Raw genomic sequence first — 22,179 nt, forward strand, 5'->3', positions numbered from 1 at the left:
ATTATACCATTATAAAAATCTATGAGGTGAACGAAGCACACATGTTTATGTCCATTTCACAGATAAGGAAACGTGTGAAAAGTAGTGATGACTTATCTAACTTTTCAAAAGGGGTTATTTAATGGAACAAAGCATATCCTTATCAGGGGATAAATACTAGCATTCTTATTGGAACCACTTGGATCAAACCATTGTTGGGTTGAGGCACTACTTGCAAATAATCATGCTTGATTTAGAGTTATTGCTACCAATAAAGTAAAGTCAACATATCACTGAGTAAAATGATTTAATTTAAATTTCATAGTACCCCATTTTCAGGAAATCAGAATGATGAAAGGGAAGTGGTAACATTTCCAGGGGGAAAAAAAAAGGTATATCAAAATCAATTGTTTCTACAATAGCAACAAAAAAATAATAGATTAGAAAACCCAATGTGACCTGTGGTACACCATCAAAGTCCCACATTCCTGGATTGGGTGTGCACAGTGTCTCAAAAAGAGACAGTCTCATATTTAATGAATTTATCTTAACTATTTGCTAGCTTCTGGCATGTAACAGTACAATTCTAGGTCTAGCGGTGCTTCAGTGTTAGGAAGTTAGGTGAAATGGTCTGTGCGAGGCAATGAGAATCAGAGCCATGCTACTTTCCATGCTGGTAAGAGGAGGAAAAAGGCAAAGCCACCTCATTTATTGCAAGATTATGGAGGAAAGAAGGGATTGTGTGATATGATCACAGCATTGAATCCAGCGAAAATGTTTTCCGCCGGAGACAACAAATAAGAGATTTAACACATTGTATGTTCTCATGGTCTTTACTATTTCACTTATTTTGGAGCAGTAAAGCAAACTTAAAAAACAACTCTATGAAGAAAAGAGAAATGTCCTGTTCCTGCCGCAATGCACCGCCTGTACAGCTGTGTCAAGGTGGAGACTGAGGAGCACATAGGCCTTGGAGACAGGAAGCCTGGGAAGGAGGGGAAGCTTGATCACTTGCAAAATTGTTAACCTGGGGCAATCTCACTCATCTGCACTGTATCAGAATTGTTTTACCTGTGAACTGGGGATAACAAGACCTACCTCATACAACTGTTAAGCAGGTTAAGTAAGTTACTATTTGAAAGTGCCAAGTATAGTGTAAGAGCAATAAAAATGTTTATTAAATGTATTAAAAATAACAGTAAATATGATAGATTACAGTAGCATTTCCAACTATTCTAACTATTAATTTCTGATTCCTATCAGAGCATTGTCCCTCTTCTCTCTTTGCAATGGGCTCTTGGTATCTCTTGTGGACAGACAGGGCTGCCCTGCCCCTCGGAACTCGCTCTGGCCAATGAAACGTGAGCAGATGTGATACAGGCTCTGCTTTTTGAGCCCATGTCTATTTCGGACAATAAGAAAACATGAACATGAAGTAAATATCTGTTGTTATAAGTCACTAAGATTTTTTAAGACCTCCACTACTTCAGTGAAGTTGACTCATATAATAGCTAAACAAATGAATTAATGAATAAATAAATAATAAGCACTATTAACATTTAGATGATTTTTAAAATGTCACCCTTGATTATTTACATATTTCATTTCTGAATAACCTTAGGTTGCATGTATGTATAATTTTGTAACTTGCTTCCCCCTCCCCTTCTCTTAGCTCATGAGTGTAGTTTCCCCATATCATTAAATAGCCTTCCCAAATCTTAGGGTTTATAGGGAAATTGAAAGAGCCACCAGTAGCCTATTGGTGAAAATAATTATAATAATTGCAGTAATAAGGTAATTTTCTAATAATGAAACTACAAAATATTCATATGATGTATTCGAACAGTTCCGTAAGGCCATATGGTGATGTGAGAGAGTGGTGACTCTCGGGTCACACAATTTGATCATAATAACATCAAGTGCATTGACATATCTAGATACAGCAGGACAAGGAGTGACACAGAGGAGTTCAGGGCTTACCCAGCGATCTGAGTGTCGTACTTCCTTTGGCTGTTCAACCAGAGGATGAATTACATGCATCTAGGACATGTTTACCTGATAGGCAGACGAGCTACATACTCATGGTATCAATTCAATATGAAAGTAGGAAAAAATAACTCGGTACTTTAAAAAAGTTAATAATTCATTATGGAATATTCAGAAATTCATTGGACTTTCTTATTCTTATTTTACCTTTGTGAAGGCGGATCATATCATTATTCTTCAGTATGTCCATCTCCTGAATGTCATAACACTGATGATAAGCATGGCATTAAGGGGACCTGTTGCTATAAAACAAATATATTTTAAGTGTATTTTATGACACACTTGTTCCACATCATGTCAATAAAAATAATAAAAACTAAAAACAAACAAACAAACAAACAAACAAGCAATTCCATAATCAAAAAGTTTTCTTGAGAACTCTTGGTTAAGCAATGCTCAATCAACTTATTAACTATGGAAGTTTATGGGCTTTTTGAAGAGTCAATGTGTTAACTGATATAAACAGATATTCTACAATGAAGATTATTTTTTAAATTTATTTATTTTTATTGTTTATTCTAATACAGTTGTTCCCACTGAAGATTATTTTTTAAAGAAATCAACCACAGGGCCAATTTTTGGCATGTGGCATTTCACAGAGCCATGGTTTTTATTTAATATAAATGAGAACTTATTTGTTGATTGTATATTTATTTGTCAGACAACCTTGGCCATGGATTTATGCTTAGCAAGCATCCTTCATAGCACTCAGTCCCAGTTTCCCAATCTGTAAAATGAGATAATAGAACCTGCTTCGTTAAGAAGAGTAAGTGAGATTGTTCAAATGTTACTCTTAGCATAGAATCTGGAAGATAGTAACAAATGTTTTGAATACTTTCATGAAATAACTTATTTAATATTCTAAAGCTCCTTGGAAAAAGAAAACTAACACAAAATCTCTGTATGTAACCATTACTGGACTGCCCATGTTTATTTCTAAGCTATGTCATTTATCATTTAATAGTGTCATTTATCATTTAATAGCCAAGTGACTTTACCACTCTGTGCCTTCCTAGTCCCACTTATAAAATGTAGATGATAATCATATCCACCTCTGAAATAAAGTACTGCTTATAAAGGGTTTAGAAGGGTGCCTCAAACAGTGAGCACTCAGTGAACACTGTCTATCACGTCTATTAACTATGTTAAAGAGGATAAATTTCAGAAAAAAAACACCTACCCTCTTCCACAACACTGTTTATAACTTTATGTTTGTAACAAGATTATATATAATATATATAAAATATATAAGTATACAATGTATATATACTATATAATCTCTATATACAAATATATATATACACACACTGTATTTTGCTGTTTATAATGTGCACCCATGTTTTTGTGTGAATTTTACACAGGATTATTTTGCCCATTGTTATCCTCATGGTATGTAATCATTATACTCAGGTATAATGTGCATTCTTATTTGTCCCTCAAAAATTTGGGCAAAAAAGTGTGCATTATACATGTCAAAATATGGTATGTGCATGTGTGTATATACATATATGCACACATATCTATATATGCAGAGAGAGAGAGAGAGAGACCAAAAAAAATGGAAACATGTAATAGCTCAGGTTTCTGCTGAATAGTAAGTACCAGACATAATTAACTTACATGATCTTTGACCACGATCTTTCAGGTCAGCATAATCACCTCCACTGGCAATTATATCAACTAAATCTCAGGGAGGTTAAACATCTGGATCAAAATGAGTTAAATACTGTGGTCTTTCAAGGTTTGTGCCTATTTTGTCAAAATACCCACAGCTTTTCCACTGTTCCTATAACTATGAGATTTATATGTAATGGCACCCTGAGAGACGTGTCTTCTCAAATCATGAAATTTAATACATTAGTGTGGAACTGCCTTCTAATAGGAAAGAGTTTGTGATCAGAAAGTGCACACATCCATTACTATCTTGTCACCTGCTCCTCCTGGTAAAACTGTTTTGTTGAAGTCAGTCACAATTCTAAGTATGTCTGTCCCCATCACTGAAGACAGGCAAAGAAAAAAGCTGCGATGACCCACAAACAGATTTAAAAAAATAAGCTGATCGAGAGGTGGGGAGTATGTATCCATTCTTCTATTTTTCATGCATCCATTTGTTTTTTTTAAAGTTCTAACCAATAATTGTCATGAAAAACCATGGAGTTTCCCCACGCTGAAAATGTGTTTGTGTATGTTTCATTTACAGTACATTTTTATTAAAAGAAGTTATATTTCTAGCTTCTTTATGATGCATAACAGGTATACGATATATAAAATTAAGTCATCCTAAGTGTATAATTAATTGAATTTTAGCGTATATTTATAAATCTGTGCAACTCTAACAATAATCTAGTTTTAGAAAATGTCTGTTAGCCCACATGTTGGCCATGCCTCTTTCAGTCCGCAGAGATCCCCTGCCCCAACCTCAGGTAAACATTGATGCCCTTACTGGACATTTCTCATAATTGAAACATGCGATATATAGCTTTTTATTATCTGGCTTGTTAAGTTATCTTATCTCTGAAGTTTATCCATACTGAAGCATATATCAGTAGTGCATTCATTTATATTGCCAAACTGTACTACATATTATGAATGTCCACATTTTGTCTACCTAGTCATTGATTGGTAGATATTTGGGTTATTTCTACTTTTAGCTTTTATGAATAATGCTACTATGAATACATGCTACTTGCAAACATGTGCGTGTATGGACACATGTTTTTATTTCCCTTGGTTATAGCCTAAAAAGGGAGAATTGTTGAGTCATGTGGCCCATTAATGTTTAATTTTTGGAGAAAGTGGCAAACGATTTCTTCAAGTGTCTGCACCATTTACCATTCTCATCAGCAAAGCATGATGGTCCCTGTTTCTGCACACCTGCACTAACACTCTTATTGTTTCCACGTATCTGTTACAGGTATTTACATTTATGTCATTAGAAATATTGGTTTGCAGTTTAATTGTGATGACTTGTCTGACTTTGACTAAGAGGGTAATTAATGTTAGCCTCAGAATGAGCCAAGAAGTGTTATTTCATAAAAAAGAAAACAATTAAGAAGGTTATATTATTTCTTATTTTCCTCCTATAACATATTTTATTCATTTTGTTTATGTATTTTTTTAAAATAAATGTTTAGAAGAACTCACCAGTGAAGCCAGCTGGCATGGGCTTTCCTTTGTGAGCAGATATTTCATTACAAATGCAGCTTCTGTAATTGTTGTAGGTTTATTCCAAAGTTGAGGAGCAGAAGGATTCAGGTGAGGGGACCAGAGAAGTTAAAGGAGTTCTTTCAAAATAGGAGCAAAAACACATATATGTGTAGAGAGACAGGGGCGAACTTTACCCATATTTAATACTCAGGGGGCTGGGTAACCCATAAAAGGGAGGAAAAAGTCAAGAGCTGTGCATATAGAGACTAGGAAGAATACAGTAAAATTACGCATTTCATCTCATCTACATTAAAAGTATCAATAAAATATATTCAATTCTTTTTAATTGGTCAAATATGTTACTCATAAGAAATTTACTTGAAAAACTTAAACAAAGATTAGCATTTTAAGTTAATGACTCGCCATGGTTTTGATGAACTGGGGTGGGGGGCGGTAACAAGAATATTTAAAGGTAAGCATATGAATGGTAACTGAAAACATTTAAGTCGTATTTTAGAAACCATGAAAGCAGAATAAAGATTCCTGTGATGTAATCTCCTGAACCTGTCACTATGTCCTTACGTGGCAACAGGGACTTCACAGATGTGATTAACATTGAAGACCTTGAGGTGGAAAGTCGTCCTGGATTATCTGAGTGAGCACAGCATAAGCACATGAATCCTTAACATCAGAAAAGGTTTTCCCAGTTTTGGCCAGAGGGGGATGTGGCTACAGAACAAAAGTCAGGTAGATGCAGTTTTTCTGGATTTGAAGGTAAACAAAGGGGCCCAGGAGCCAAGGAATGGAGGAGCCTGTAACATGAAAAAAGGCAAAAAAACTGATTTGCCCTCAGAGCCAGCAGGAAACAACACAGCCCTGCAGGCACCCTGATGTTAGCTCCCTGAGACCTGTGTCAAATTCGGGATGCCCCGAACCGTAAGACAATGCATTTGCATTGTTCTAAACCACTAAATTTGTGTTTGGTCAGAATGGCAATAGGAAACTAATACAGTAACTATTGTAAAATACATAAAGATCAGTCAAGAGGCTTCTTGGCTTCTTGCTGAAAGTGGCATATAATGGAAGTAAGACCCGTGGTTACTCAAAATATTTGACGTTAATACAATTTGTATGGTTCAGTCTTTTAAAGTCAGGTTTTTCCTTACAAACCTCTAACAAAAAGATCCAACAGAAAAATTATAAGTACATGCATTTCTATGTTTATATACAGTTTCTTCTACTTTCAGAAACATGTTTGATTGCTCATTTCAAATACTCTCTTTCCCATTACTTTGTTTTTCAAAGAAGATCCCTTTTCCCCCCTGCTATTCCCTGGCTTGGGTTCCAGAGTGGATTGGGTAACTGTGACCTGACTCCAAATGTCATTTGCGGTCAGCCATCAGATGGATGTACCTCCCCTCACTCCAGGACTTCTTAATTTCCATGTTAAGGTAAAGCTACTTTTCCCAAATTATGAGACACTGCCAAACTTTTCCATTCTTTCCTTAACTCTAAATCCTTCTACAAATTTCTCAGGCCCCCTTTTATTACATGTTTGCACTGTGTAAGATCTTCATCTGGTATTTTAAATTTTTTTCTTGTTTCATCTTGACCCTATTATAAGTAACACTTAGCCTGTAGTCATTTACCTTTGCATCCTGTGTAGTAATAATACTAGATATTTTATTTAATACTTAAATTATACATATTTAATTTTACATTAAATGTCATCTTACATCAAGGTGCCAGCAGGGCGTGCCTCACCTGGGGGCTCTGGGCTGTGACTTCCGGCCTTTGCCCACTGTTCTCGGTATTCTTTGCTTTGTAGTCGCAACACTCCAATGTCTCTCTCTGTTGTCATAGGTCCTCCTTCCTCATGTCTCCTCTGCACCTTCAAGCCTCTCTTTTCTTATAAGGACACCAGTCATTGGATTTATGGCCTACTTTAATCTCAACATCTGCAAAGACCCTATTTCCAAATAAGATCACATCTATAGATACTGGAGATTCCAATTTAGAACACTCAATCAACTATTCCTAACAACCACTCGCGATCAGTAAGAGATGGATGTAGACTCAAATGTATTTGGGAAGACACTATTGAGAAGTGGTGAAAGTGTGGATCCTAGAATGAGGTGTGGCTTTGTAAAGTTTCTTAGCCTTTCTGTTCTCTAGAGGGGGTATACGCAAAGTGATAATCATAATAGGACTTACTTCACAGGGTTGTGGGAATCAAGTGAAATAATACATGCAAAAGCACAATGCCTGGCCTATTATATGATTGATGTATGTTGGCCATTTAAATTATTAATTTTCCTGAAAATATTTTAATTGTTTTATCATGATAAATACTATTTGAGCTGTTACATGTGATTATCATTGTGCAAAATATCAAAGTAATGGAAACAGCTTTGATTTTATCTCCTAGAAAACTATCTAGTTCATACTGTGTACAAGTTTAAAATTTACTTGAAATGAATTTTAGTGATTTTTATTATTAAAGGAACAATTGCTCCATAATGTCAAGCACAAAAAATTATTGATGGTTTCCTTTTATTTTATCTACAGCTCTGTCTCTTTACTTGGTCTTTTTTATTTTCTCTCTTTTCCTCCCTTTCTTTCTTAATATAGATTTATATATTATAACTATACCTTGTATATTCAAGCAATGACATTATCTTATTATATTGAGATCTATAATACATGTAATATTAGATATGACTATTTTTCAAATTTTTACCAACCTATGGAAACAATTATTAGAATTTTGGAATATTCTATTATAATATTTTACACTATATTTGGTTTCAATTTGAATATTGAATATTATTTTAATGTTAAAATATTTGACACCTTAAGAAAAAAACTGGTATGCTTTTAAAAATTAAGTTGAAAAATTATATAAAACTGAGTGAATATTTAGGGGAGAAGTAAATACTACTTAATCGCAGTCAAAGTAACAGAAGTAATGGTTAATTGTAGAGGCTTTGCACAGCAGGTAAAAATCATATTTCATAAATAATTAGCAGTTGGACTAAAGTTAAGCTTTTATAAGAATTTCTTTATGTAGGTTTCTAAAGGTGTGAATCCATACTTTTTTTTCTGTGTGTCATGGGCTGTAAGTCAAATAATAATGTTGATATTAGTTGCTGTTACATTAAGTCAACTTACATTTGTGTTTCTAGATGTTTTTGTACTAACTCCTGGGTTTATAGAAGCATAAGGTTCTGTTGTGTAGCTCCAAAACAGGCAAGGGACAGAAAGGACTGCAAAGTACTTGTTTTCCCCACTTTTAAATTACTTAAATTGGTTTTCAAAATGAAAAGGAGAGGCACTGATATTTATTTATTGCTACTAAATTAAGCATAGTGACACACACAGGAACTTAATGAAAGACTCCTTCCTCTAACTTTTTTGCTTGGTTTATGTTTCCGCCTGTACCGTGGAGCCAGCGACAGTCCTTAAATAAGGGATATCAACATAAGGAAGGGAGAGATTATATTTAGACACAAATTATTCATGATGCAAAGGAAAAAACCCAAACTGTTCTGCTATGACAGACATATACCATGGGTTATATGACTAACTTGATAGTTTGTTCAGCTGTCGGCGCCACCTGACTTACTAAAATTTACACTTTTCCCTCCTGCACCAAAAACATTGTTCATGATTCTTTTCCCTAAAAGAATCTCGTATAAGCTCTTATATATATTTAAAACTAAGTCATATGCAACTTTCCCAGGCATAATAAGAATGAGTAAGAAGGACCTACATTCATTTACTGACTTTCACTTTGGAGATGGACCTGCACTTGAAAGAGTCAACGACATGTGTCCCCTGGGGGTGGGGATGGGATGTTATTTTTATGTTTCACCTGAACTAATGTCTGAAAGCAGCTGACCAACTCTTGTCACCTGTTCCAGGCATTTTAGTTTATGTTTTTCATTTTTTCCCCATGCAAAACACACACACATCCAATTCAGGCACAGACATCAGATGAGGAGAGAAAAAGACCACCAAACCAAATTAAACCAGCAGGATAAAACCAAAATTTAGTTGCAGCCAGCTTGATCACTGATGTTTTATTCATCAATCACCTGCACTTACATCAGATTGTTTACACACAGATTTCAAGCATAAATAGCAAATGCACCACTTCATTTTCCTTGTGTAATGTGATAGATGAATGTGGGCCCATTAGTCTTCTAGATGCCCTCAGGTGTCCAGGTGCTGCATAAATGACTTCTGATTAGTTACATTAAACTTTTAAAACATTGAATAAAAAGAATTTTGGGGTGTTTTAAGACATAATCAGGCAGATTATTTAGTACTTAGGCTAATTTATGAAGGTAAGGTTTTAATGCCACAGAACAAATCACTGGTGTAACTTATATTTTTCTAAGTTTGTTTATCTTTTAATTATTTTCCAGCATTTCTCTAATTTTACGTTATAGAGGCAATGGAAATTTACAGGGTAAACTGAGAGGACGTATATGAGAAACCCACTTTAGAAAAGTTGGTCTGACGCGACCTCCTTGGAAAGGGAATATTTAAGCAGAAGTTTGCAAAGTAAGAAGTCAAGGTTGCAGACATCATGGGAAAAACATTCCCAACACAGCTGCCATCAAGCATAAAGACCGCGAGTTGGGGACACGCTTGGCATGTTCCTGGAACAGAATGCTGGAGTGTCATTTAGCAAACTCAGTTCTGCCAGATTCCAAAACCATGCTATTTGCACTACACCAAGCTGCCTATAAATAAATAAAAATAAAAATGGAGAATGTAAGTGTAGGAGTGTTTCTTCCTGGGACTTTTTCTGGGTAATCAGTCACTCTTTTTTAAAGGTCACTCAATCACCATTCATCATGTTTTTCTTTTCTTTCTGAGGCTCTCTCTTAACAAATGATACTGTTTTCCAATCTAACAACATATTGCTAGAATATCTGAAGGATAACACCCAGTTTATATGTTGTATTGGAAATTTAATTTCCTGAAGGATAGATAGATGTATCATATGTAGATTGGTAGATAGGTAGATGATAGGTAGGTATGTAGGTAGGTAGGTAGGTAGGTAGGTAGATAGATAGATGATCAGTTTTCTGAACAATTTTCAGCAAGTTCATGTCCTGGAATTATAAACATGTTCTTGAGCACTTCTGGGCACCTTAAATTCCTGGGATTCCAATTTATGCATTATGCAATCTTCATGTATTTAGTCATAACTAATAATCTCCATTATTGGTTTTGATAAATTGAGTCTATAAATCTGTTTTTGTTATTATTACTGTTACTAGCATGTTCAATTCTTAAATTCAACAATAGTACTATTTTACCATAGATTGCATTTTTATAACAAAATGTAAAATGCAGTAAAATATACATATAATAACATGATCCAATTTTGTTGCAAAAACAAAAAATGAGATTTAAGGAAACAAAGGACTGGCAAGTTGATTGATTATGAGATCTTGATGTATTTTATAGCTTATACTTAAAAATCCAAGTGCATCATAAAAGGTATTGAGTGGTGGCAAAGTACAACGTTTAAAAGAGTGATTTTATAAAAGACCTTTGACTTTCCTTTTGCCTTTTGTTTATTATCTCACTAGATAATCTAAGCTATTCCTGTAAACTATATTGACAACTCTTTATAAATTGTCTTCAACTATGTGTGCTGGTTGGTTTAAAGAGAATTAAATAAAATAACTTAGATTGCACTATACTTTGAATGTACCATAATAAGACTGTAGATAAATTTTAATACAAAAAGAGGCCACAAATGGAACAAATGCTTTTTATGTTGAAAGCAGGCCAAACTAATGAGAAGGAACTCTTAGATAAAAGATTCATACCTTATTTGTAAACATGTAATAACCCATTGTCGCTCATCTATAGATTTATTTGTTACCGTGCATAATAATTTTAAGGTATTTTTCCCTAATTTAAAAGGTGCAATACTATTCAAGTCATTCTGAGATAGAAAAAGTGCATCCCTGCAGCACCTGAATGCATGTCTGCATTCCAGACATCATTTTCTAATTGGAAAAAAAAAAAAAAACTGAGTGATGTAGTTAGGCATTCTTTGAGAGCCCTTAAATGTTGATATCACCACATTCTATATCAAGCTGGACTCTTGAAGAAACTATCTCAAAGAGTAATGAAATGGTTTTGCTTTTGAACCACCAAGAGTTCTTTATCCTTATAATATGACCTTTCAAAGGGCAGTGTGGTACAAATTACCTCAGGTGAGGTAATAGGTGCTGGGACATGAGGGTTCACATCCCAGCTCTGCCACTGACAAGACTCATGATACCACTTAGCGCCCATGATCCCACCAATCCTCATTTAAACACAGAGAGAACTTCAAATTGTCTTCCTCTTTATAAATTATAAATTTCAACAAGAGATAAGTTGCTCGTAAAATGCATCTTAACAATAATTATAGTCAACACACAATGAAAACATTCACTGCAAACAAATGGCTCCGTGAAGTCTTCAAATCTTGATTTGTTTTTTTCCTTTCTGAAGTGTGGAGTGAGTTATGGCCACTTGGCATACTTGAAGCCCTTCAAATTGTCAGTTCTTCACTCTTTCCAAAGCTCTGGAGGTCTATTTTCTCTGAAATGTTTGTTTCTCTCAATTTGTAACTCTCTGTAGAGTCTAACTCTCAGAGCATAAAATAAAAAACACAAAGAAAAGTGAATAATCTTACCAAAAATTTATTACAAATACCAATTTAGAAGACTCATTATCACAGTATGAAACATAAAAGAAGATGGATCATGATCAAAGAATGTGAGAAAAATATAGAAAATGTGTGGGTACATATCTATCTAGCTATCTCAACAACACTCTTATGCATGATGTTGTGCTGTTTATGCATGAATCAATAAACACATTTCTGTACCCATTTAGCAATATATTATTGGAATTAGACTATAGCTATAAATACTAATTTGAATTCAATTATTAGAAATGAAATGTGCACAGCATCTTTTACCAGGCTGTTGTAGATGAAGACACTCAAATTGGTGGACATTCATCAATTTTTGTTACATAGTTTGATCACAGTTTTATAAGTATGGGGGCAAAGTCTCCAGGCTTCAAGAGACTATAAAATCTCATTAAAGTTGGTTTTCTGCAAGTCCAATAAAAAGGGGAAAAAAGCCTCTTGAAACTTATGCACTGCTGAGTTGGTCGAATTGAGCCAATTCTAATTTTTCATGGTTGTGGAACTCACCGGGGAAGACATAAGCAGACAGATGAAATGCAGAGTATACTCTATGCATCAGCTTCAGCAGAGTCTGAGTGATTTCTCAGCCTGTACTTTGAAATCCCCTCATTCTCCGTCTGAGAACGCTTTAATACTCGTTACTTAGTACCTGTGGTGCCTTGCTCAGGCAGCCCTGCTTCCTTGATAATGTAATGTGAAACCCCAGCCCTTTCCAGCCCTGAGCTATAGAACTTCAGGCCAGAGCTAGGCTGACCTTTGATTATAGCTTCTCCAAGGGGGATGGGAAGCTTTGGAGTTCAGTAACTTCAAGTGTCCTTGAGTAGAGGCAACCACATTGGGAAATCAGAGACATCTGGGAGAAGAGGGAGAAGAGGCCGAGAAGAGAGACATGGTGAAGACTGGGGAAGTAGCATGCTGCTGAAGAAAGTTCACTAGTCTATGCCAGGGTTTCTCAGCTTTGGCACTATCAACATTTTAGGGCAAGTACTTCTTTCCTGGGGAAAACAGAAGGCAGCAGGAAGAGAGGAAGACCAAATATGAGATGAATTGACTCCATAAAGGAAGCCATGGCAAGAGTCAGCAGGAGCTGAGCAGGGCTGTTGAGGACAGGACATTGCGGACGCCACCCATCCACAGGGTCACCAGGACTTGGAGCTGACTCAACAACAGATGCATGTTTTTTCCATGTTGTGTTGTTGCAGACATATGGGTGCACTGTGGGATGTTTAGCAGCATCCCTGGCCCCTACCCACTAGATGCCAATAGCATCTCTTCCCAAGTTACACAAATCAAAATTGTTCCCAGATATTTCCCGAGGTGCCATTGTTTAGGGCTAGTGGTTGGGTGGAAAAATCCTCCATGATTTAGAAATTTCCATGGTTTGAATTAGCTGCTTCCTACTCTATCCTTTAACAATTGCCCCTCCTCTTCTAGAAATCTGGCCTTCATTCTCTGTGGGATGTAGATGCCCCACCATGCTTCTTTAAATCTCTACTCTTGATTCACTCAACAAATATGCATTAGACACATACTATGTACTGTGTATGTCCTAGAGATATGTAGCAAATGATATTGACAAGGTTTCCATCCTTAAAAAGCTTTCATGTTTGAAGGGAACACTGAAACGATAGTGTCTGCCCATAAGGGAGTGAGATATTTGTGGTTGCTGGGAAGGAAATTAAACAGAAGACAGTGATGTAATGGGAATGCTACTGAGGAATTCAGAGAATTGTTTAACGTGCGTGGTCGTGGAGCTGGCAATTGAGCAGACACCTGTGAAAAGAGGAGATCGTAGAAGCTAGGCTGAAGAAACAGCAGGGGCAAGAGCCCTGATGTGGGAACAAGCTGGACCTATTTGAAGAACCGTAGGAAGGCCGGTGTGTGAGTGAGTGTGCAAGCCATGGAAAAGGGAGCTAAATCTGAGATGAACTACAAGAGGTCGTCATGGGCCGGCTGATGTAGAGTCTGGTGGACCGTGGCAAAGCATTAGGCTGTTTTTCAGTGGCCTATCATGGCTCCTAACACACTGTCTCTCATAGAGAGACATTGTCTCTCTCTCTCCCTTATTATGAATGTGGCCTTAAGAAATTTATTCAGTGTCTTTTTCTAAGCTATGAAATAGCTCACAACATATGCCTCAGTGTGGTAAGGATTAAATAAATTGTGGTGACACTAATGAGCATTATTTAATGAAGAGTAGTTAGAGTATTATATGCATTGTGCCTCTTCATCCTCACAACAGCAGGCTTTATTCCTACTATGATCATGGAGAGAAGACTTAGATTCGATGTTGAAGACAGAAAAGGAGACTGTTTGTGAAAAAACATAATGGAGAGGACAAGGCACTCCAGAAAACAAGAGTAAATGTGCAAAGTGCATTTGTCCAAAGTCCTGGACTTGGAGAGAGTGACTACCAGCAATTAGATATGGCTGGAGTGTAAGGTGCAAAGAGAAGGAGAAAAACCTGTAGAAATAATTCTTAACTTACTTAGTGTCCATGATCTTGCTGAAAGAGACTTTATTTCTTTGAGCCTCAATTTTCTCATGTATAAAAAGGAGCAGCAACACTTCTTTCATAGCATTCTTGTGAAAGCCGCATAAAATAATCTTTTATGACAGAGCCCAAAGCAAAATAAGTTTCAAAAATATTAGATATATAGCCGCGTATCTGAAGGATGCTTATTAGCTTAGCAATGCTTTTCTAAGCTCATTTCCAGTGATAAGCTGAAGGACTCTTCTCAGATCTTTCCCATTCTGCATGTTGATGAATGATTTGAATGGGAATACAGATCAGATTTTTTTAGATTACCCAAGTTAGAATGGATAGTTAATAAACCAAGTAACAAAAACCATATCTTGACAGGCTGAAGTGATTAAATTTAACACAGATAAATGTATGGTTCTAAACTTCTAGCCAGAAAAAGAAAATGTATCTCTTTGAGATGAGACAGATGTGGGTGAACAGCCATTCATATAAAATATCAAAGGGCATTTTTTTGGGTGAATGCACTCAATGAGTTAAGATGGTGATGTATTTGCCCAATATGCAGATGTAATATTATTTTAGAAGCATTCATGGAGGTATGTGTCCGATAGAAGGAAGTAATTATCTCATTTCAATAAAACCAAAGAAACTTATCTTTGTGACAGAAAATGGTTGGTATTTATAGATGGTTTGAATGATTGCACCTTTGAAACTAATGACTGAAGTGGACAGTATATTAATACTGAAAATCCATCTCTAGTTAGTGTCCATTTAGAATGGATGGTGTGAAAGATCCTCTAAAGATGTGAAAAGCAGTGAGTGCCCTGAAAGGAAATGGAACCCATAATACTGACCTTTATCCTCTCTTTTGACTCTTGTAATTCCACTGGTGGTAAGGAGGCCAACAGACCAGTTGGCAGATCTTTTCAAGGAAGCTGACCCTGAATAGCTTGCTGTTGACATATGGCCAATGGAAAGTCAGACTGCAATTTATCTGGGGATCCTGGTTTAAATGTGTAATGATGGGCATGTCATGTGCTCAGCAAGAGTGGCACGAACCCACACAAGGGAACAGGAATTCTTACAAAGAGGACACTCCACAAAGAGGGTGCAGAGAAAAGCACAGCCTTCCTTTGAAATTTACCCTTAGTGAATTTCAAGAGACTAGAACATGTTTTAAGAAAATCTGGGCTTGCTTTCAAAAACAGGATCCATTTATAGCCTGAGGAGGACACCGCAGGAGGCGAAGGGTTGCTGGTTGAGGTTTACTTTGAATGCCTTGATTTTCCAAGTTTGGAGCTCAAAGTCAAGTTCCGGTCCTGCTAATGACTAGAACCATGAAAGAAGTTAAAAGGTTTTTCTAAGTCCTTGAAAAATGTCACTACAGCTTGAATCCTTTAATTCTGCCACATCAATAATGGCGGCTGGGTTTGGTGATCCACGTGGTACTACTCACTTTTACTCCCTAGTACAAACTGCATTTATTCCATACTTTGGAAAGGTATTATTCACACAGGAATAACTGTAAAGTATTTTATGTAAGATGCTTCTTTCGAAGCCATGGCAGTCATGACTTGCTTTTCATTCTTGAGGTGGATTTAACCCTCTGTAGCCATGAAATTTTGTAAGATCACATGAAAACTCAAATTTTTAAGGTGCAACTACAGGAAAATGGTGAGCATAGATTAAGGACCGGTGCATCATTGGCATATCAAATCTGGGCTGGAGAGGTAGATGATAAATATTTAAATAGATACACCATCTTTATTGTAGACTCCCCTCTTTTATTATTCATTTCTATACTTTTTCAACTAAGATGGCTCTTGCTGTCAATTTCAGGAAGACTATTTCCAACTCAACTGGTCTTATTATAACATTACTTTCTCAGCTCTTTTCACATGCGAATGCCCATGTTCATGTTTACCTTTAGAGCACAGAGCTCTGTTCAGCCCTGTCACCCATGGCCCCTGGCTGACAAAGGCCATGCCATGTTCCAGTTGCACCTATGAAATGATCTCTTTGTTGCGTCTCTCTAGAAGCACGCTATACAGCGATTATATTCCCCGTTCTTGGCTTGGAATCCACCCACCATCTTGCTATAGTAGAGACTTTGTTAAAAATTTCACCTGTAATGAACAGAAATGTGATACCAGTGGAAGGAAAGTATTGGCAAGAACAAAACTCCTTGCAATTAAAAAGTTTGGGGAAAGTAGGAAAGATAAGAACTATTATATAATTATTGTTAGGAAATATGCACTCAATAAGATAGGCTGAAGGTACGTAATTCATAAATAACAATGAAGGCTGATTGTAAAAGCCAATGAACCTGTATAGGAACATATGGAGAGATTTTCCTTTTCTAAACTTGGAGGGCATAAGAAAGCTGAAATTCAGGCCCAAAGCTTATTTTTAAGAGTATCTCAACTCTAGAGGAAGTGGAATTTTCCATGTCAGTCATACCAAGGTCTGGCCTTAATTAAGAAGGAATAAATTTAGAGGCATGAGATGTGGATTTCTGAGTCATCCATATAAAAATCTTGGACTTCTGATCTCTTTGAAATCTCTGAGCCTAGAGAAGTGGTTATTTCATATTGTTAAAAGCTCGTGCTTGTTCCCCTTTACTTGAAGAAGATTCAGAAGCTTTGCTTTTCATGCCAATATGCATACCCTTAAGAACTGTCCCTGACTTCCACTCTGATGCCACACCGCTATTGGGGTTAAGTCACAGATGGCTTGGCTCAGTGAGAGTGTGCGTGTGTGCATGTGTGTTGCAATAAAACACCAATGGGCATAGCCCTGAGAGAGAGAGCAGTAAAAATTAATCCTGCCAATGGATTAACCTTTTTGTAGGGTAATGGTTGTGGGCCTGGGATAAAAATGATTGGAAACTCAAAGAGATTCAGGATATATGACTCATTGGAAGTAAGCACAGATGTGGTTATCTTTGAATCACATTTTAGTGCCCAATAGAATGCACTCACCTTCGTGGCGGGCAGCATATGGCCCCAATTCGCCTGCCTCCTTATCCCTGGGATTGGTGAATGTGTTACCTTACGTGGCAAAAGGGACTCTGCAGGCATGACTAAGTTAGGGTTCTTGAGTTGGGGAGATTATCCTGGTATATGTTGTTGGTCTAACATAATCACAAGGCTCCTTAATAATGAAGAAGTAAGGTCACCATCAGAGGCCAAGTAATGAATGAAGCAGAAATTAAAATGATATCATTGCTGGTAAGTGGTCTTGAGTCCAAAAATGCTGGTAGTTTCTAGAAGCAAAAGAAAGCCTAGGAAATTGATTCTCTCCTATGTCTTTCAAAAGGAACGCTGCTGACAGCTTGATATTAACCCTGTGATACCTGTTTCAGACTTCCAAAACCATAAAATAATAAATTTGTGTCATTTTAAGACCTAAGTTTGAGGCAGTTAGCACATATTCTGAGTATCAGTTTCCCTTTCCTGCCTACAGAGCCTCAGCCAGCCCTATTGTCAAGAACTTATAGAGAGTTCGAGCCATCAACTTGGAATTTAGGTAATATTACATCAGGCCAAGGAATCTACTTTAGAACAGGCTATTATGGCAGCGGACAAATACCTTGGGATTCAGTGGCTCTATCACCTATGTGCCATACAAGCAGTCAGACTAACAGAGCAATGAAAATGATTACTGAGACACACCTTGGAGATGCTCCCTGAGTATATGAGACAGATTCTATCCATACAGAGTATATATCCTAAGTCAATGATCATTATATTCTCCAGTGTACCCAATAGGTATAATAAATGGGTCTGAGAAACATGAGGCAAATGTAAGAGTGGCCACATGTATCATCACTTCCCAGTGATCCACTAGGAATTTGAGCTTCCCATAATGCAACACCAGATGCTGCACGTTTAAAAGGCCTGGTCTTTTGTTAAAGAACCCACATAATTTCATTCGACTTCCAACTGTAGCTGCCATCAGGTTACTTCAGGATATGCGTGCCAGGAAATCAGCCATCAAAAAAGGAATCACCAGCCTGGCTAGGCTTATTGATGATCAGAAGGGGAAGGGCTGCTTTCAGACCGCGGAGGTGCAAAGAATATATTTGGTATGCACCAGATCCATGGCCACACCTTTCAGTAGCCCCCAGCCCAAACTCAATAGGAAATGAACAAGAAAAGTAGTTTAGTCTGAAAAGGGCATGGTGATTAGGGGGTAAGAGTCCCTTAAAATGAGAGTTGGGGGTAACTTGGGTAGGTAAGCTCCCTAAGTCCAGCATAGCTGCTAGCCAAGGCTTACTAGAATCTAGAATGTATAGCAGAGGGGAGAGAGGATGAGTATGAGTTGCAGCCTCGAGATCAGCCAGAGCAGTGGGGGCTGACTCTTCAGAGTTGTCCCAAGTTGAGACATGGTGGCTGGGCATATGTACTATGACATAGATTGCTCTTTGGATATCTGGGAAGAAGCAGACTCTTGGGCATGGTCAAGGTAAATCCCTGGTGAGAAACTCAGTTGTGAGCCAGCAGTAGCTGGTAAGCCCATTCTTAGCAGCTGCAGAAATAAATGCCTAGGGAACAATGGAACCGGGCCACGCACTACAGCATCCACTGGAGAAAGCAATTCTACTAACAATCCCTGGGAAACTCTCTCCAGCTCTGCATGGGTTCTTGTTGCAACCTGGCTCTCTGTGAGGGCTTACAAAGCTTTCAGCGAGTCAGCTTCCCCCTCCTGTATGCCTTCTCATTTATTTTGGAGGCTGTATCTCGGCTGTTTATGCACACTTAATAAACACATTTCCAGCTCCTAGGAAGGGAAACCCGGGTTAGGTAGTATGCTGCTCACTTCTTGCTTAGACCTGGAAATTGAAGCTACCCCTTTATTCCCCTGCCCTTTGCCTCTCCCAGGAGGGAAATGGTGCCAACATCAAAGCACAGTCAGACCACAGGAGAGCTGACTTAGCCATAAAGATTTCTCATTGCTGTGATACACATGACCTTTCCATTTTGCTGCCATTTAATTCTGCCCCCTGGACTTGCCTCTAAGGTGCAGAGAGAGAACCAACTCTTCGCACTTCAAGGGGTATGTCTTTCTTCTCAAATTATCACTTGAATGGACAGAATGATCCCTTTCAGACCCTTTCAAGTTACCCAATGGGCTTCCCAGTATGAGAAATACAAATAAGCATTGGTAATTCAAGGCGTCTGGGAAATGTGTTGCGGTGAATTACCATTGAGAGTATTATAGGTTCATAAATATTTTATGTTTGAATCCATTTTATCGATTTTTGATTTAAAACTTGACAGACACTGTGGCCTCCAATTTTACCTCCTTTGACCCCCACCTGTATTATTTTGAGCAGATTAATTAAATACACTGAACCTCAAATACACTGTGTGTCTATGGGGTTTTGCAGTAGGTAGCATGGTTTTGGTGTTCTGCCCAATGCCTTCTTCTATGGCTGTGGACCCCTCCCCCAGCCACAGGTGTTGATTGCTCCCAACACCCACCTGCATTTTTCTTCAGATTCCTTCCCTCCCCCGCTGAGGTTCACATAGAGTACTTGGGGAGGTTACACACCCGCAAGTCAAGCAGCCATGATTGATTCCGAGGTGGGCGTGTGTCCCTAATTCTGACCAAAAAAATTTGAAAGCCATCTACTGGGAAATTTTTCTACATTCAGAAGAAGCAATCATTTTTATCTCCTGTGTGTTGCTTCCATGAACTTCATGAAACATATATGAAACAGAGATTGAAGTTGTCAGAGCAGGCAGGAAAAAACCCCAAATTAAGGTTCTTGGTAACATAAATGAGTACCTAAGTCAAACATTCTAGACATTGTTCTACCACTGGACTTCCTATTACTCTTATTATTTAGTGAGTTGATTCAAGGTTTCTCTTACCTGCCATCAAAAGCAAACTAACACATACATTGTGTGTATGTGCAATATGTATGTGTGTGTGTGTGAAGGTGGAGAGGAGGGAAGAAGGGAGAAAAGGCATCCACCTTGACTCCCAGTCCTGGGTGAGGAAGCCTTATGTGCTTCCCCTATACACTTCCCAGCCTTCTCTTTCACTTGAACTAGATTGAATTGGGTTTCACTAAAGGGGCCCTGAAAGACTAATATTGATTAATTTTTATTTCAAACTGCTTGGAAAAGATACACTATAATAAACATTCAATGACTATTAGCTCTTCCTAGCATTCTTCTTTATCAAGATAATCATTATGTTCTTTCATCTCATCACAGCTTATGAAACCAAATTGGTGGTTCTTAAAGCTAGTTTCGCTTTAGTATCACCTACCAAGTTTTTAAAAATTAATGCATTCCAGGTTTTCCACTTCCCCTATAGTGGAGTAACTGATTCAGGTCTTCAATAGAAATAACTAGGAAACTGCACAAAATACACATACCCCTCTTGTCAGTGTGATAAATATGTCTTTGGTCTTTGTTCTCGGTCCCTGGCACACAACTCATAAAATGGACAGAATCTCCGGGGTGAAAGGAGCACCATTTGTTCTCATGAGGCCCGCTCTAGACAGCTTCAGGATGGGGGCTGGTTGTCAGAAGTACCGAGACATGATGAGAGGGCTGGCTCTCTGTCAGCCCCACCCCCTGACCCCCAGGGAGGGAAGAAGGCCTGGAGATGGAGTTAATTACCAATAGCCAATGATTTAATTAATTGTGCCTACTTTATGACGCCTCCATAAATACCCTTACACCGCAGGGTGCAGAGAGCTCCATGCACCTCCCCCCACACCTTGCCTTTTGCATCTCTTCCTTGTGGCGGTTTCTGAGTCATATCCTTGATAATTAACCAGTAATAGTAAGTAAAGTGCTTTAATTCTGTGAGCCCTTTTGAAAGGATCAAACCTGAGGAGAGGGTTGTGGGAACCTTCGATTTATAGCTGGTCACTCAGAAGTACATGTGGCAGCTCTGGACTTGCAACTGATGTTTACTGAGGGGGCAGTCTTGTAAGACTGAGCCCTTAACCTGAGGGGACTGTGCAGACTCCAGGTAGTTAGGGTCAGAATGGAACTGGGTTCTACAACATCCAAAGATGGTGTGCAGAGAGCCGAAGAACCTGTTGAGGTGGGGGGAAAACACACACACACACACATAAATTTGGTGTCAAAAATGTTGTGATTAAAAACAGTTCAGTCAGACATCGTATAGCATGCAGCATAAGGCTATGACACCTGACAGAAGGAGATAAATGAGGTGAACCTTACAATGTCCCGAGCTTTCAGCACGAAGAACATTTCTAGACCTAATGCAAGGAGAAGGAACCCCAGAAATGCAAGGCAATGGAAGCAGATATCAGAGTTGTGGGCTCTAAGGTAGCTGCTAAGTGCAGAATGCTGGAAAGGATGGAACTATGCAGAAATACCTGCAAAGGGCCCTGTGAGCCTGTCATTGCATACACAGCCATGCATGTGCGAGGGATAATTCCAGAAACCCAAACATACACTACCAGGAAGCTGTAAAGAAGACAAATATTGGAGTTAACATAAGGCTGGCAGTCTTTTGAGTTATGCCAGAGTGAAGATTATTCATTGAACACCCAGAACATTCAGCTGTAATGGATGGATTATACTTAGTAGTAGTAGAGCAACATTCTCTACAGAATAGTACCTACTGAAGACCGACACAACCACAACTTAGGAAGAAGAATGCCTGGGAAATCTCAAACTGATCCACAAGTAACTCACTGCTAAACAAAACAAAATTTAACACTTGCAAAGGAAGTCAATGAAATTCAGATACTTAACCAATGTGATATTTACTGTGCCCAAATTCTGCTGAAATT

The sequence above is a fragment of the Pteronotus mesoamericanus genome, unplaced genomic scaffold, assembly GCF_021234165.1.
Source record: "Pteronotus mesoamericanus isolate MK-2021 breed Mesoamerican mustached bat unplaced genomic scaffold, CSHL_Meso_final contig_52, whole genome shotgun sequence".
NCBI lineage: Eukaryota > Metazoa > Chordata > Mammalia > Chiroptera > Mormoopidae > Pteronotus > Pteronotus mesoamericanus.